Genomic DNA, 15,245 nt, shown 5'->3' with positions numbered 1-15,245 from the left:
GGAGAGACTTAGACGAACTTATTTTGCAGGGCAAATGATGAGGGTTGCGAAGAGAACACACATTTCAAGGGTTTATTCATTGCGAATCTCCACCCGTCAGTCAGAAAGATGATCTTAATGCATACAGATGCACAGACCATGAAAATGACCGATATTAAGAGATTAGTGCAGAAAGCCTGGGAGTATGATGTCCAAAGTCGCTTTGAGCAAAAAGGTGCTAAAGCGACTGTGTTCGCCGTCAGAGCCAGCAGGGTTAATTCCCCCCTGCTCGAAGGAGCACAGGCTCCTGAGCTGGCTAAGCCCCGTTCCAAAGCAGGCACACAGGACCGCACCCAGCGTCCTAAGTGCCATGAGAACACCGGGGAAGGGAAAGGGCTAGATAAAGCTGAACAAAAGGATTCAGTAGCCGCCCGCCTGGCCAGGCTTGAACAAGTTTTATTAGGACAGAGACAACCGCTCCCCAAGGCTGCCAGAAGCGTGAATGAGCTGATACTCTCCACTGGAGGAGGCGGAGACCCGCCCCCTCTCCCCCCCTCAGTCTATCTGATTGAGCGGAAGGGTTCCTGCCTGGATGAGGTCAGCCACTCGCAAGCGAGAGCTTACTCCACCCCTGAAGTCACAGAGCAGGCAGTAAAACAGAGAGGAAAAGCAGGAAGCTTTTACCTCAAGGCTGCCATGGGAGATGTCTTACACAGTGAGACATTGATTGACACTGAGGTTGAAAGGTGTTTGATGTCATACAGCAAGCTCAAACGGGTAGAAAAAGAAAAGGGCATGCGACTCAGAGATGAACCTTTGGTGGATCACCAGAAAGGCAAGGTGTGGAAACAGGTCAAGGCTCCTAAGCCTTCTGTACAGAAGGAAAGGGGGGCCAAGAGGCAGACTGTGCTCACACAGTGCCCACTGAACACAGAAGCCTTTGTGGAGATTCCTTCTGTTCCCTCTGGACAAGAAATAAAAATATTTTCTTGTTCCCCGGATATACAGGGAAGTCATGTCCCGGCTGAGGTCACAACAGCCTCCATGCCACAGGAGCGGTGCTCCAAGCAGCCGCCTGATCCACCAGGTAAAGCACACCCCTTTTACATCCCTAAAGAGGAGCAGATCTCCCCACCTGGCGATGAAAAGGAGCTTTCCCTGTGCACCCTGGCACCCAAGAGGGGTCAGGACCACCACCGTGCAGTGGTGGAAGGGATCCAGATGGCAGGAGAGCAGGTTGGTGATGTAGCCCTCACCCTTAGCCCTGAGAGGTCCTCTATTAGTGAGGATGTGCTTGAGCAGCTGTCACAGGGCCACCGCCAGGTGCCCCTGGTGCAACATTCACAGGTTAGAGAGGAGGTCCAGCTGGACGCTGAGACTACTGCGCTGTGGACACACCTGATCCCAGATGCCGATTCCCTCTGCTGTGACCCAGGGAACCTGCAGTCAGGTAACATTATTTCTCACAACTACCAGGTAGTGAGTGAGATTGACCTGATTGTTCCTGCCTCAACGGCAGGGTTTCCAACACACCCAGTCCCCCGGAAGGGACAGGGAATGAAAGCCGAGCCGGTTTTCTTACAGCCACCAGCTCAGTCTGTCAGTCTGAGTCTGACCAACAGTGGTTCAGCCAGATTGGAGCTGGATGGTCAAGCCACCCGCCTGCCAGTGCAGGACATCGCAAAGAGGGGTGTCAGAATCCCCGCCTGCACTGACATGGGCCTGGTGGGTGATAGTAAGTTCAAAGACAGTGAACTAGCTATCCCAGTGCTGGGGAAGCTTCCTGAACCCCTAGCTAGGGAAGGGGGGAGCGAGCAGGTGTCCTACACCCACACCCAGCGAACGATTGTAAACATGCCGATAGAGGGATTCCTCAATCAGGAAGTGTGCAGGGTTTACTTGAACAGTGAGAATGAGGTAACAATCCCAGATCACTCAGGTGCTCCAGATGACCACTCAGCCGAGGGTCAGGCATGCTCCACAGCTGCACTGCCCCCTGCAGGGTTCCTAGAGCACAGGCATGAACAATGAACAAATCGAAAAAGCAGATGCCCTGGAAATGGAGGAGCAGCATCAGCAGCTGCGTCAGATCCCCCCAGATTTCCAGGATGTTGGTGTCCAGGATGCCACACGGCATACTGAGAAAGACACCATGTACATGCTGCGCCAGCTTAGAAAGGTGACAGTCACTCAGAAGGAGATGACTGGGATTAGCCACCCTAAAAGACTTTTGGGAGGACTGATTGCTGCCACCACTGTTGTGTATTTGCTATTTCTGGTAGGTTTGTTTGCTACTGGCACTTTCACCCTGACTGCCCCAAGAAGGCAGGTGTCAGAGATGCCCGAGGGTAGTGACAGACGGTATTAACAGCAGCAAAAGTTGGAAAGCTTAGGGAAAACCCTACAGGCAACTGCCTATGCAACAGGGTTAAACCTTATTCCCCAACCAGTGGACATGATTGTTGGTGTTATACAGTGGGTTTATGCTTGTGTGCAACTGGCCAGAATGTTGACACAAGACCTGTTAAGGGAGATTAGTGCCACTGTAGCCAGTCTAGCCATGGCACAATTCCCAACCCACTTGATTCCACTCAGTAGAGGAGTATGTGACATTAACCTCCCCATCGCTCATAGCTCACCTAGAAGGCAATCCAAGATTGAATTCGGTTCCAAATCTTGAGATGGGTATAGCTACCAAAGCTATCCATTGGCTGTGTCTAAATGATTCACCAATGAAGGGTGTAAAGCTACTAATGGGCAGAGGGAGGTTAATGAACCCCATGAAGAGCAGGTGGGAAGTAAATGGCTGGTCAGCACACCACATTTAACTGTCACCATGACTTGTGACAGGCATGATACAGCTACCACAATGCAGCTAACTAACCAACAGTCTCCTGCAAGTTCCCAAGGAGGCCATAGTACAGCTTGGTAACTTAACACTGTACGGTCTGGAACCAGACAACATAAGACCAAACTTGAGGTCGCGGATGCCTTCAGGTGCCACACTATTGAATTGGATAGAAATCCAAGAAACAGTAAGCCCTGAAGAGGTACAGGTAGTTAGTTTGCTTTAATGGAACAAACCTCCAACCCACCCTGGCAGATACCCAACACAGGTGTCGTGGTTTACCGGGGGGCTGGGAACAGGAACTGTTGTTATTGTAACACTACTGCCAGGTAGCTGGATCATAACTGGATGTACTCTGAATGCTGTACTCTTACATCAAGATGTACTCCGGGTAGCATGAATGAGTCAAAGGTACCATGTCAAAAGAAAGGAAGTTACTTCTTCCCAAATTTCTGCCTACAGAGGTATCAGATATTGACAGTGAACTTCCTGATGTGTAATGCCTAGAATGAGACGATGTCTCCTACCGTGTTTATACATACTCCAGATGTTATTCATCCTGTTTGTTCCCAATGCTGGTTCCTGTATGAATTCTCGAGGAGTAATGTGGAGATTTAAGGTTAATGTTCTAATGACAAGGGACATCACTTAACTCTGTTTTGTTTTGAAGGCAACAATGCCTCAGGACCTCGTGACCTTCAAAAAGGGGGGATATGTAATGGCAATGCTTATTAATAAGACAGAATTAAGTGTTGCTGTGCTTTCCCAAATGATGCCCCATCTCCCTCTTCATCTCTGTGGTGCAGCCACAGAGAAACTATTCATGCAGGCTGATTTAAAGATGTTTTCTTTTGATAAGGGACAGCTCCCAAATGGGGATGCACTTAGCTAAGCCTGGCTATCATGATCAATGGTCATCCATTGGCGCCTATCTGTCTAGGGAGTGCCAGATGGACATCTGGACTGCATTCCTAGGTGTCAGGAGTAAGTGACTCATATCCCACCTTGATCAACCAATCAGGGACCGGTAGGGCCGAGTAACGCACATGGGACTCTGATGCCCATGGAACTTTCTGCCAATGAACGAGCTGAAGTTCCTCCAGGTAAAAACAGGCAACACAGAGGGCCTGAGAGACTATTTCGGACAATTTTAAAGGGAATTCAAAGGAGAATTCCAGGGCAGGGCGGCCCAGGAACAGAAGGCTCCCAAAGGCAGGACATTCTCGCAGCGCGCCTCCTGACCATCCTGAGACTCAGCCCGGACAACCACGGAACGGCCAGTGTGTCCGAGTGCCAGAACTTTACTCTGTTCTAAGAGTCTAGAGCGGAGGTTGCCAGAGAGTAACCAGAGGATCCACCCGAGGTTAGCACCAGCAGCAAGCCTCGTGAACAGGTCGGAACTGTGGACAGGTGAATCACTATTCAGAACTATCTCTTCATCAGGAACGAACTGGTCCTCTTCCTGACCTGCTGGGACCCACAGTCATCTTTTCTCTTGTGCGCAAACTTTGCAAGTTAAAGCCAACACTAACTAGCCGGTCAGTGAGCATCAGCAGCGCACTGTCGCAAGCCGCACAGCACAGCCTGGCACGGAGCCAGAGAGCACGGATTGGACAGTTTAGAAGCCTGCAACTGTTTCTTTGAGCCCGCAGGAGATCTGAATCCCCAGAGATTGGATGAGTATTCAACTCAATGCATTACAGCTCGAGAATTCAATTGTTACCCCAACCAGTTGATATCAATTTTATTCCTAAGAGTTATGTACTTGTTTTCAGTATCTAATGTAGAAGTTGTAACCAAGTTCACTTTATGAAATGGTCTAAATGAATGATACACCGAACGTATGTTCTCTTGATATATGTAACTCTTGGTAACTGACTGAATATATACCTTTTGTATTCTGATAACCCTCTCGATAAGATCTGTTAGGTTTATATGCATATTCTATGTATTAATAAATGTATCCTCGTGTATTAGTACCTGAGTGTGTGCGTTGTTTGAATTATATCGCATGGTTGGATTCTAAAGCCATCAAAAGAATCAATTTTGTGATTTACAGCTACAATTAATAATTGTCCCAGTAAATGCCCAAACCCTACAGAACTGGTGCCTTCAGAGAGCACACTACACCTGATTGTTCCTTAGGCTGGGACAGCAGATCATAATCTGCTCTCTTATTATTGAGAGACTGGCTCACTCCTGTCTGTTCCTCAGGTTGGGACAGGAGATCACACACTGTATTATTATTATTGAGAGACGGGCTGACTGTCTGTTCCTCAGGCTGGGACAGTGGATCACACACTATATTATTATTACTGAGAGACAGGCTCACTTTCAATTCCCCAGACTGGGACAGGAGATCACACACTGTATTATTACTGAGAGACAGGCTCACTCTGTTCCTTATGCTGGGACAGGAGATCACACTCTGTATTATTATTATTGAGAGACAGGCTCACTGTCTGTTGCTCAGACTGGGACAGGAGATCACACAGTTTATTAATATTATTGTTGAGAGACATGCTCACTGTCTGTTCCTCTAGCTGGGACAGGAAATGACACACTGTATTATTAGTATTGAGAGACAGGCTCAGTGTTCCCCAGGCTGGGACTGGAGATCACACACTGTATTATTATTATTGAGATACAGACTCACTGTCTGTTCCTCTTGCTGGGACTGGAGATCACACACTGTTCTATTATTATTGAGAGACATGCTCACTGTTTGTTCCTCAGACTGGGACAGGAGATCACACACTGTATTATTATTATTGAGAGACAGGTTCACTGTCTGTTCCTCAGGCTGGGACAGGAGATCACACACTGTATTATTATTATTGAGAGACAGGCCCTCTGTTCCTCAGGCTGGGACAGGAGATCACACTGTATTATTATTATTGAGAGACAAGCTCACTGTTCCTCAGGTTGGTACAGAAGATCACACTGTATTATTATTATTGACAGATAAACTCACTGTTCCTCAGGCTGGGACAGTAGATCACACTGTATTATTATTATTGAGAGTCTGGCTCACTGTTCCCCAGTCTGGGACAGGAGGTCACACAAGGTATTGTTATTAGTGAGAGAAAGGCTCGATGTCTGTTCCTCAGGCTAGTACAGGAGATCACGCACTGTATTATTATTATTGAGATACAGGCTCACTGTCTGTTCCTCAGGCTGGGACAGTAGATCACACTGTATTATTATTATTGAGAGACAGGCTCACTGTCTGTTCCTCAGGCTGGGGCAGGATATCACACACTGTATTATTAGTATTGAGAGATAGCCTCTGTGTTCCTCAGGCTGGGACAGTAGATCACACTGTATTATTATTATTGAGAGTCTGGCTCACTGTTCCCCAGTCTGGGACAGGAGGTCACACACTGTATTATTATTATTGAGAGAAAGGCTCGCTGTCTGTTCCTCAGGCTAGTACAGGAGATCACGCACTGTATTATTATTATTGAGAGACAGGCTCACTGTTTGTTCCTCAGACTGGGACAGGACATTCCACACTGGATTATTATTATTGAGAGACAGGTTCACTGTCTGTTCCTCAGGCTGGGACAGGAGATCACACACTGTATTATTATTATTGAGAGACAGGTTCACTGTCTGTTCCTCAGGCTGGGACAGGAAATCACACACTGTATTATTATTATTGAGAGACAGGCTCACTGTCTGTTCCTCAGGCTGGGACAGGAGATCACACACTGTATTATTATTATTGAGAGACAGGTTCACTGTCTGTTCCTCAGGCTGGGACAGGAAATCACACACTGTATTATTATTATTGAGAGACAGGCCCTCTGTTCCTCAAGCTGGGACAGGAGATCACACTGTATTATTATTCTTGAGAGACAAGCTCACTGTTCCTCAGGCTTGGACAGGAGATGACACACTGTATTATTATTATTGAGAGACAGGCTTACTGTCTTTTCCTCAGGCTGGGACAGGAAGTCACACACTGAATTATTATTATTGAGAGACAAGCTCACTGTCTGTTCCTCAGGCTGGGACAGGAGATCACACACTGTATTATTATTATCGAGAGACCTGCTCTTTCCTGACTGTTCCTTAGGCTGTTACAGGAGATCATAATCTGCTTTATTATTATTGAGAGACTGGCTCACTCCTGTGTGTTCCTCAGGTTGGGACAGGAGATCACACACTGTATTATTATTATTGAGAGACGGGCTCACTGTCTGTTCCTCAGGCTGGGACAGGAGGTCACACACTGTATTATTATTATTGAGAGACAGGCTCACTGTCTGTTCCTCAGGCTGGGACAGGAAGTCACACACTGTATTATTATTATTGAGAGACAGGCTCACTGTCTGTTCCTCAGGCTGGGACAGGAGATCACACAGTTTATTCATATTATTGTTGAGAGACATGCTCACTGTCTGTTCCTCAGGCTGGGACAGGAGATCACACACTGTATTATTATTATTGAGAGACAGGCTCACTGTCTGTTCCTCAGGCTGGGACAGGAAGTCACACAGTTTATTCATATTATTGTTGAGAGACATGCTCACTGTCTGTTCCTCAGGCTGGGACAGGAGGTCACACACTGTATTATGATTATTATTGAGAGACAGGTTCGCTGTCTGTTCCTGAGGCTGGGACAGGAGATCACACACTGTATTATTATTATTGAGAGACAGGCTCACAGTTCCTCAGGCTGGGACAGGAGATCACACTGTATTATTATTATTGAGACAAGCTCACTGTTCCTCAGGCTGGGACAGGAGATCACACTGTATTATTATTATTGACAGATAAACTCACTGTTCCTCAGCCTGGGACAGTAGATCACACTGTATTATTATTATTGAGAGTCTGGCTCACTTTCCCCCAAGCTGGGACAGGAGGTCACAAACTGTATTATTATTATTGAGAGACATGGTCACTGTCTGTTCCATTGGCTGGGGCAGGGAATCACACACTGTATTATTAGTATTGAGAGATAGGCTCAGTGTTCCCCAGGCTGGGACAGGAGATCCCCCACTTGATTATTATTATTGAGAGACAGGCTCGCTGTCTGCTCCTCAGGCTGGGACAGGAGATCACACACTGTTGTAGTGTGCTCTCACGAGGCACCAGTTCTGTAGGGGGTTGTGCATTTACTGGGACAATTATTAGTTGTGGCAGTAAATCACAAAATTGATTCTTTTATTGGTCTTAGAATCCAACCATGCGATATAACTCAAACAACGCATACACAGGTACTAATACACGAGGATACATTTATTAATATATAGAATATGCATGTAAACCAAACAGATCTTATCGTAAGGGTTATCAGAATACAAAAGATATAAATTCATTCAGTTACAAAGAGTTACACATATCAAGAGGACATACGTTCGGTATATCATTCATTTAGACCGTTTCGTAATTGAACTTGTTTACAACTTCTACATTAGATACTCAAAACAAGGACATAACCCTAAGGAAATAAATTGATATCAACTGGTTGGGATAACAATTGATTTCTCAAGCAGTAATGCAGTGAAGTTGAATACTCACTGACGGTGGGCTTGTTTTCCCACCGTTTCCGTAGTGGTTATCACGTTTGCTTCATACGTGAAAGATACCTGGTTTGAAACCGGGTGGAAACAGGCCAGTTTCGTTTGTTGGCACGCACTCTTTGGGGATTCACCTAGCGCTGTGAACACTCTCCCGCTCCTCTTGGTGCGCTCCTGCCACAACACAGGAAGGCTGGAGCAGGTGGCTGGGGGCGATGCGCAAAGCCGAAATAACTCCGTTGGGTGAGCGTTCGACTGAAGATCTAAAGGTCCCTGGTTTGATCATGGGTTTCGGTATTTTGTTTCATCGCGCCCTTTGTTCCTCTCTCCAGTGCCCCCTGCCTAAAGTGACGCTTCCCTTTCTCAGCCCGAAACGCAAGCGAGACACCAGCAGCGGTCCCTGCAGGTTTCTGTAGTGTAGCGGCTATCACGTTCGCCTAACACGCGAAAGGTCCCCGGTTCGAGACTGGGCGGAAACAGCCTCTTTTTGCACGCTCCTGTACTTCAGAGGTCTTGAGCGACCGGTCATTTGTTCCCAATGTATTTCCGGTGCCTTCATGCACTCTTGTACCAAACGCACGTTCCTTCTGTACGCGGAGCCGATCATTTGCAATTGGGCTGTGCCGACAGACCAGGACGAGCTCTGTCGGCTCAAAAGCAGCGCAGGACCTGCAACAACAACAGAAAGATTAGCATCCAGCGGGGGCCTCTTAGTGAGCCCAAGATCTCATCAAGAATCGGCTCCAGCAACAGGGCTGGGCGCATTGTTCCATTCTCCGACCACTCTCGGTGTAAACAAGTCCCTCCTGGTCTCTGCTTGAAATGCACTTTCCTGCGTTTGCTTTGGTGTAACTGGCTTCCCCTGCATGGGCGAATGTGAAGAAGATCCTTAGTAAGTCATTGAAGAAAACCGAGAAGAGGTCAGAGTGGCCTCTGTCGTTCATCAACGATCCAGTCAGGCAGTACTCCTCTGTAAAGCGCCGTTCGTTCACATCGATTGGCTTTTTTTTGCCTTCATTCGCGCAAGTAGAAAAAGCAGACGCCCCTATTCTGCCGTGACCCGGATTCGAACCGGGGTTGTTGCGGCCACAACGCAAAGTACTGACCACTATACGATCACGGCGAGTTACCGATACCCACGTGGCAGGGCGGAAAAGGCTGTGCTCTCTTCGTGTGACCTAATTCGGAAAAGTCCTGACGTTGCATTTCAACTGAGCCCCAGTATACATTGACCCTTCGACACTCTGAGTGACAACTCTCTTGCGCGTTTTCTCATATTTATGTAGTTTGCTTGCATGATGCCCGGAACAGCAGGGGTGTGTGCTCCCATATGGTCTAGCGGTTAGGATTCCTGGTTTTCACCCAGGCGGCCCGGGTTCGACTCCCGGTATGGGAACCTGTCAGTTTTGCCTCCTGCTTTCCAAAAGATCAGCACCGTGTACGAAGGAGCCGCATTAAAACCACTCGAACGTGCAAAACGCGCGAGAAGAGGGGGCGCTTGTTTCCAACTGAAGACTTCTCGCGTGCGAGACGAGCTGATCATCCCTGCAGGAGGTGGGAGGGTTACTCTGGTAGACAGGGCTGACCTTCGGCAATAGGATTTATACTCTCCAAGATGATATTTGCACTTTCTGGAGAGGCGATTTTCTCCACTTCAGTAGCCCGATTTCGTCGATTGCGTGGAGAGGGCTGTAGAATGTGGCGCCGCCTTTCCTGCTCCGTCCATGACAGGCGTGCTGGTCTCTGGAGAGAGAGCACGGTCCATCAGCGCACTCCAATAAAGGCACTGGAAGCAGCTGAATCGCATTGGCGAAGCTCAGCGCTGGGCCGCTGGGCAGGGATTGCCACCGTTTCCGTAGTGTAGTGGTTATCACGTTCGCCTCACACGCGAAAGGTCCCCGGTTCGAAACCGGGCGGAAACAGACCGGCTTCCTTTGTCAGCACGCACAAAAGGGGATTGGGGATTCGCCTAGCGCAGTGATCGAACAGACCCACTCACCTCTTATTGTGGCGGGATCTGCACAGTGCATGTCGCAGCGGATCCTGCTTTCACTTCAATGCGCGTCCTGATGTACCCCAGTCTCCCGCGTGACAGGTAGGGATAATCACTACTATACTAACGAGGAAGACATCGCTCTCTCCGACCCCCGGCATCGTGTCCCGACCCACCGTGCTGGAAGCCGACGCCTGCTGTGATTCCTTTACGGAGCAGAAATGACAACCGAAGAGCCGAGAGATCATTTCAGCATTTCGCGTCTGAACAGAAAACACAAACGACCAACTCGGAATGATTTGCCTTTGACGCTTATCAAAGCGTTCTTTGTGCATCGAACAGACCCACTCACCTCGCTTCCTGCTTTCACTTCAATGTGCTTCCTGATGTCGAGTCGTGTGCCGTGCGGAGGCTCTGAAAGCGAGAGCAATGAAAAGGTGCACGGCGCTGTGAAAGAAAACAGAGAAGTGAAAGGCAGTCCTTTCTCTAAGGACGTAAAAGAAAAGCTTTCTACTCCCCGTCAGGGAATCGAACCCTGGTCTCCCGCGTGACAGGCGGGGATACTTGCCACTATACTAACAAGGATGACACCACACTCGCCGATCCTCGGCATCGTGTCCCGACCCAGCGTGCTGGAAGGCGACGCGTGCTGTGATTCCTTTACGGAACAGAAATGACAACCGAGGAGCCGAGAGATCATGTCAGCATTTCGCGTCTGAACGGAAAACACAAACGACCAACTCGGAATGACTTGCTTTTGACGCTTTTCAAAGCGTTCTTTGTGCACGACGACTGCGCCGCCTAGCAGATACAGATGGGTTGTACAACTCTGAACTAGCAAATGGAAGAGGGCTAAGCCCCCTCTCTTTTAGCCCAGGTTCGATCTGTCTCCCAGAATCACCAGGGCGCACGCACACACACCCGTGCCGTTGAAGTGCTCTGCTTCATTTCTAAGGGCAACTCAACATTCACTCCTACCCCGAGAACAGAAAAGACAGCGTCCGCAGCAACAACAGCTCAGGTCTCTGCACAGGAGCTAAGCTGCCCCCATCTCCTCTGCTCTGCGGCTCCTGCGGAGTGGAGTCCTGCCTGGAGCCGTGTTTGCAGGCGGCGGCTCCCCGCGCTCTGTCTGTGCGTCCAAGAGCTCCTGGGAGGAAGAGAGAGCCCTCCCACTCGGGGGCTTTTCCACGGTCTGTGTGAGGAGGGGCGGGTGTGTCCAGTAGCTTATCGAGCGGAAGCCTGGGGCGGCGGAGAGCTGTGATCGTGCAGACCTTGAGGTGTCACCTCTTTGTCTGCTTTCCCGCCCCCCCTCCGCCCAAGCTCTGCTCCAGAGTAGCCCGGCAACCCCTCACACCTGCATGTGTCACAACCTAAGGTGTGGTCATGAGACACCCATGGGGTGCTGTTCTGTTCTTGCTAATTGTTTCCTGCCCGTCGCAGGCAGGAGTCCATGCGAGGAAGATGCGCTGGACAGAGCTCAGAGGGCGCAGCTGGGTGGCTTTCCTTCTGAGTGACGTTCCTGCAACACTCTCCCGCTCCTCTTGGTGCGCTCATGCCGCAACACAGGAAGGCTGGAGCAGGTGGCTGTGGGCTTTGTGCACTGTCGAAATAGCTCAGTTGGGAGAGCGTTAGACTGAAGATCTAAAGGTCCCTGGTTCGATCCCGGGTTTCGGCATTTTGTTTCATCGCGCCCTTTGTTCCTCTCTCCAGCGCCCCCTGCCTAAAGTGACGCTTCCCTTTCTCAGCGCGAAACGCAAGCGAGACACCAGCAGTGGTCCCTGTAGGTTTCCGTAGTGTAGCGGCTATCACGTTCGCCTAACACGCGAAAGGTCCCCGGTTCTTGTTGCACGCTCCTGTACTTCACAGAGGTCTTGAGCGACCGGTCATTTGTTCCCAATGTATTTCCGGTGCCTTTATGCACTCTTGTACCAAACGCACGTTCCTTCTGTACGCGGAGCCGATCATTTGCAATTGGGCTGTGCCGACAGACCAGAACGAGCTCTGTCGGCTCAAAAGCAGCGCAGGACCTGCAAGAACAACAGAAAGATTAGCATCCAGTGAGCCCAAGATCTCATCAAGAATCGGCTCCAGCAACAGGGCTGGGCGCATTGTTCCATTCTCCGACCACTCTCGGTGTAAACAAGTCCCTCCTGGTCTCTGCTTGAAAGGCACTTTCCTGCGTTTGCTTTGGTGTAACTGGCTTCCCCTGCATGGGCGAATGTGAAGAAGATCCTTAGTAAGTCATTGAAGAAAACCGAGAAGAGGTCGGAGTGGCCTCTGTCGTTCATCAACGATCCAGTCAGGCAGTACCCCTCTGTAAAGCGCCGTTCGTTCACATCGATTGGCTTTTTTTTGCCTTCATTTGCGCAAGTAGTAAAAGCAGACGCCCCTATTCTGCCGTGACCCGGATTCGAACCGGGGTTGTTGCGGCCACAACGCAAAGTACTGACCACTATACGATCACGGCGAGTTACCGATACACACATGGTAGGGCGGAAAAGGCTGTGCTCTCTTCGTGTGACCTAATTCGGAAAAGTCCTGACATTGCATTTCAACTGAGCCCCAGTATACATCGACCCTTCGACACTCTGAGTGACAACTCTCTTGCGTGTTTTCTCATATTTATGTAGTTTGCTTGCATGATGCCCGGAATAGCGGGGTTGTGTGCTCCCATATGGTCTAGCGGTTAGGATTCCTGGTTTTCACCCAGGCGGCCCGGGTTTGACTCCCGGTATGGGAACGTGTCAGTTTTGCCTCCTGCTTTCCAAAAGATCAGCACCGTGTACGAAGGAGCCGCATTAAAACCACTCGAACGTGCAAAACGCGCGAGAAGAGGGGGCGCTTGTTTCCAACCAAAACTTCTCGCGTGTGAGACGAGCTGATCATCGCTGCAGGAGGTGGGAGGGTTACTCTGGTAGACAGGGCTGACCTTTGGCAATAGGACTTATACTCTCCAAGATGATATTTGCACTTTCTGGAGAGGCGATTTTCTCCACTTTAGTTGCCCGATATCGTCGATTGCGTGGAGAGGGCTGTAGAATGTGGCGCCGCTTTTCCTGCTCCGTCCATGACAGGCGTGCTGGTCTCTGGAGAGAGAGCACGGTCCATCAGCGCACTCCAAAAAAGGCACTGGAAGCAGCTGAATCGCATTGGCGAAGCTCAGCACTGGGCCGCTGGGGAGGGTTTGCTACCGTTTCCGTAGTGTAGTGGTTATCACGTTTGTCTCACACGCGAAAAGTCCCTGGTTCGAAACCGGGCGGAAACAGACCGGCTTCTTTTGTCACCTCGCACAAAAGGGGATTGGGGATTCGCCTAGCGCTGTGATCGCACAGACCCACTCACCTCTTAGTGTGGCGGGATCTGCACAGTGCATGTCGCAGCGCATCCTGCTTTCACTCCAATGCGCGTCCTGATGTACCCCAGTCTCCCGCGTGACAGGTGGGGATAATCACCACTATACTAACGAGGAAGACATAACTCTCTCCGACCCCCGGCATCGTGTCCCGACCCACCGTGCTGGAAGCCGACGCGTGCTGTGATTTCTTTACGGAGCAGAAATGACAACCGAGGAGCCGAGAGATCATTTCAGCATTTCGCGTCTGAACAGAAAACACAAACAACCAACTCGGAATGACTTGCCTTTGACACTTATCAAAGCGTTCTTTGTGAATCGAACAGACCCACTCACCTCTTAGTGTGGCGGGATCTGCACAGTGCATGTCGCAGCGCTTCCTGCTTTCATTTCAATGTGCTTCCTGATGTCGAGTCGTGTGCCGTGCGGAGGCTCTGAAAGCGAGAGCAATGAAAAGGTGCACGACGCTGTGAAAGAAAACAGAGAAGTGAAAGGCAGTCCTTTCTCTAAGGAGGTAAAAGAAAAGCTTTCTACTCCCCGTCGGGGAATCGAACCCTGGTCTCCCGCGTGACAGGCGGGGATACTTGCCACTATACTAACGTAGAATTTGGGCATGTAAGGGGACAATTATTAATTGTAGCCGTAAATCACGAAATTGATTCTTTTAATGGCCTTAGAATCCAACCATGCGATATAACTCAAACAACACACACACACACACACACACACAGGTACTAATACACGAGGATACATTTATTAAAACATAAAATATGCATGTAAACCTAACAGATCTTATCGTGACGGTTTTCAGAATACAAAAGATATATATTCATTCAGTTACAAAGAGTTACATATATCAAGAGGACATAAGTTCAGTATATCATTCATTTAAACCGTTTCGTAATTGAACTTGGTTACAACTTCTACATTAGATACTCAAAACAAGTACATAACTCTTAGGAGTTAAATTGATATCAGCTGGTTGGGATAACAATTGAATTCTTGAGCTGTAATGCTTTGAAGTTGAATACTCATCCAATCTCTGGGGATTCAGATCTCCTGCAGGCTCTCTGGCTCCGTGCCAGGCTGTGCTGTGCTGCTTGCGACGGTGCGCTGCTGATGCTCACTGACCAGCTAGTTAGTGTTGGCTTTAACTAGCAAAGTTTGTGCACAGGAGAAGAGATGACTGTGGGTCCCAGCAAGTCATGAAGCGCTAGTCCTGAATAGTGATTCAGCTTTCCACAGTTCCGACCTGTTCACGAGGCTTGCTGCTGATGCTAACCTCGGGTGGATCCTTTGGTTACTCTCTGTCAACCTCCGCTCTCGATTCCTAGAACAGAGGAAATTTCTGGCACTTGGACACACTGGCCGTTCCGTGGTTGTCCAGGCTCAGGATGGTCAGGTACCCTTGGTACCCTTCATTGGTGAATCATTTAGAAACAGCCAATGGATAGCTTTGGTAGCCATACCCATCTCAAGATTTGGAACCAAATTCAATCTTGGATTGCTTTCTGGGTGAGCTATGAGCGATGGGGTGGTTAA

At 49.2% G+C, this 15,245-nt stretch overlaps 2 non-coding genes across 2 annotated transcripts; both read left to right on the top strand.

Moving 5' to 3' along the window:
• The first annotated feature begins 9,682 nt into the window (after window positions 1-9,682).
• On the top strand, window positions 9,683-9,754 carry trnae-uuc (transfer RNA glutamic acid (anticodon UUC)). Its single transcript has one exon. It is a non-coding gene; the product is annotated as a tRNA-Glu (tRNA).
• A 453-nt stretch (window positions 9,755-10,207) lies between these two features.
• trnav-cac (transfer RNA valine (anticodon CAC)) lies at window positions 10,208-10,280 on the top strand. Its single transcript has one exon. It is a non-coding gene; the product is annotated as a tRNA-Val (tRNA).
• Window positions 10,281-15,245: the final 4,965 nt, after the last annotated feature.

The sequence above is a fragment of the Atractosteus spatula genome, assembly GCF_055471065.1.
Source record: "Atractosteus spatula isolate fAtrSpa1 chromosome 10 unlocalized genomic scaffold, fAtrSpa1.hap1 SUPER_10_unloc_13, whole genome shotgun sequence".
Classification (NCBI taxonomy): Eukaryota; Metazoa; Chordata; class Actinopteri; order Semionotiformes; family Lepisosteidae; genus Atractosteus; species Atractosteus spatula.
This window is presented reverse-complemented; position numbering and strand designations above follow the sequence as displayed.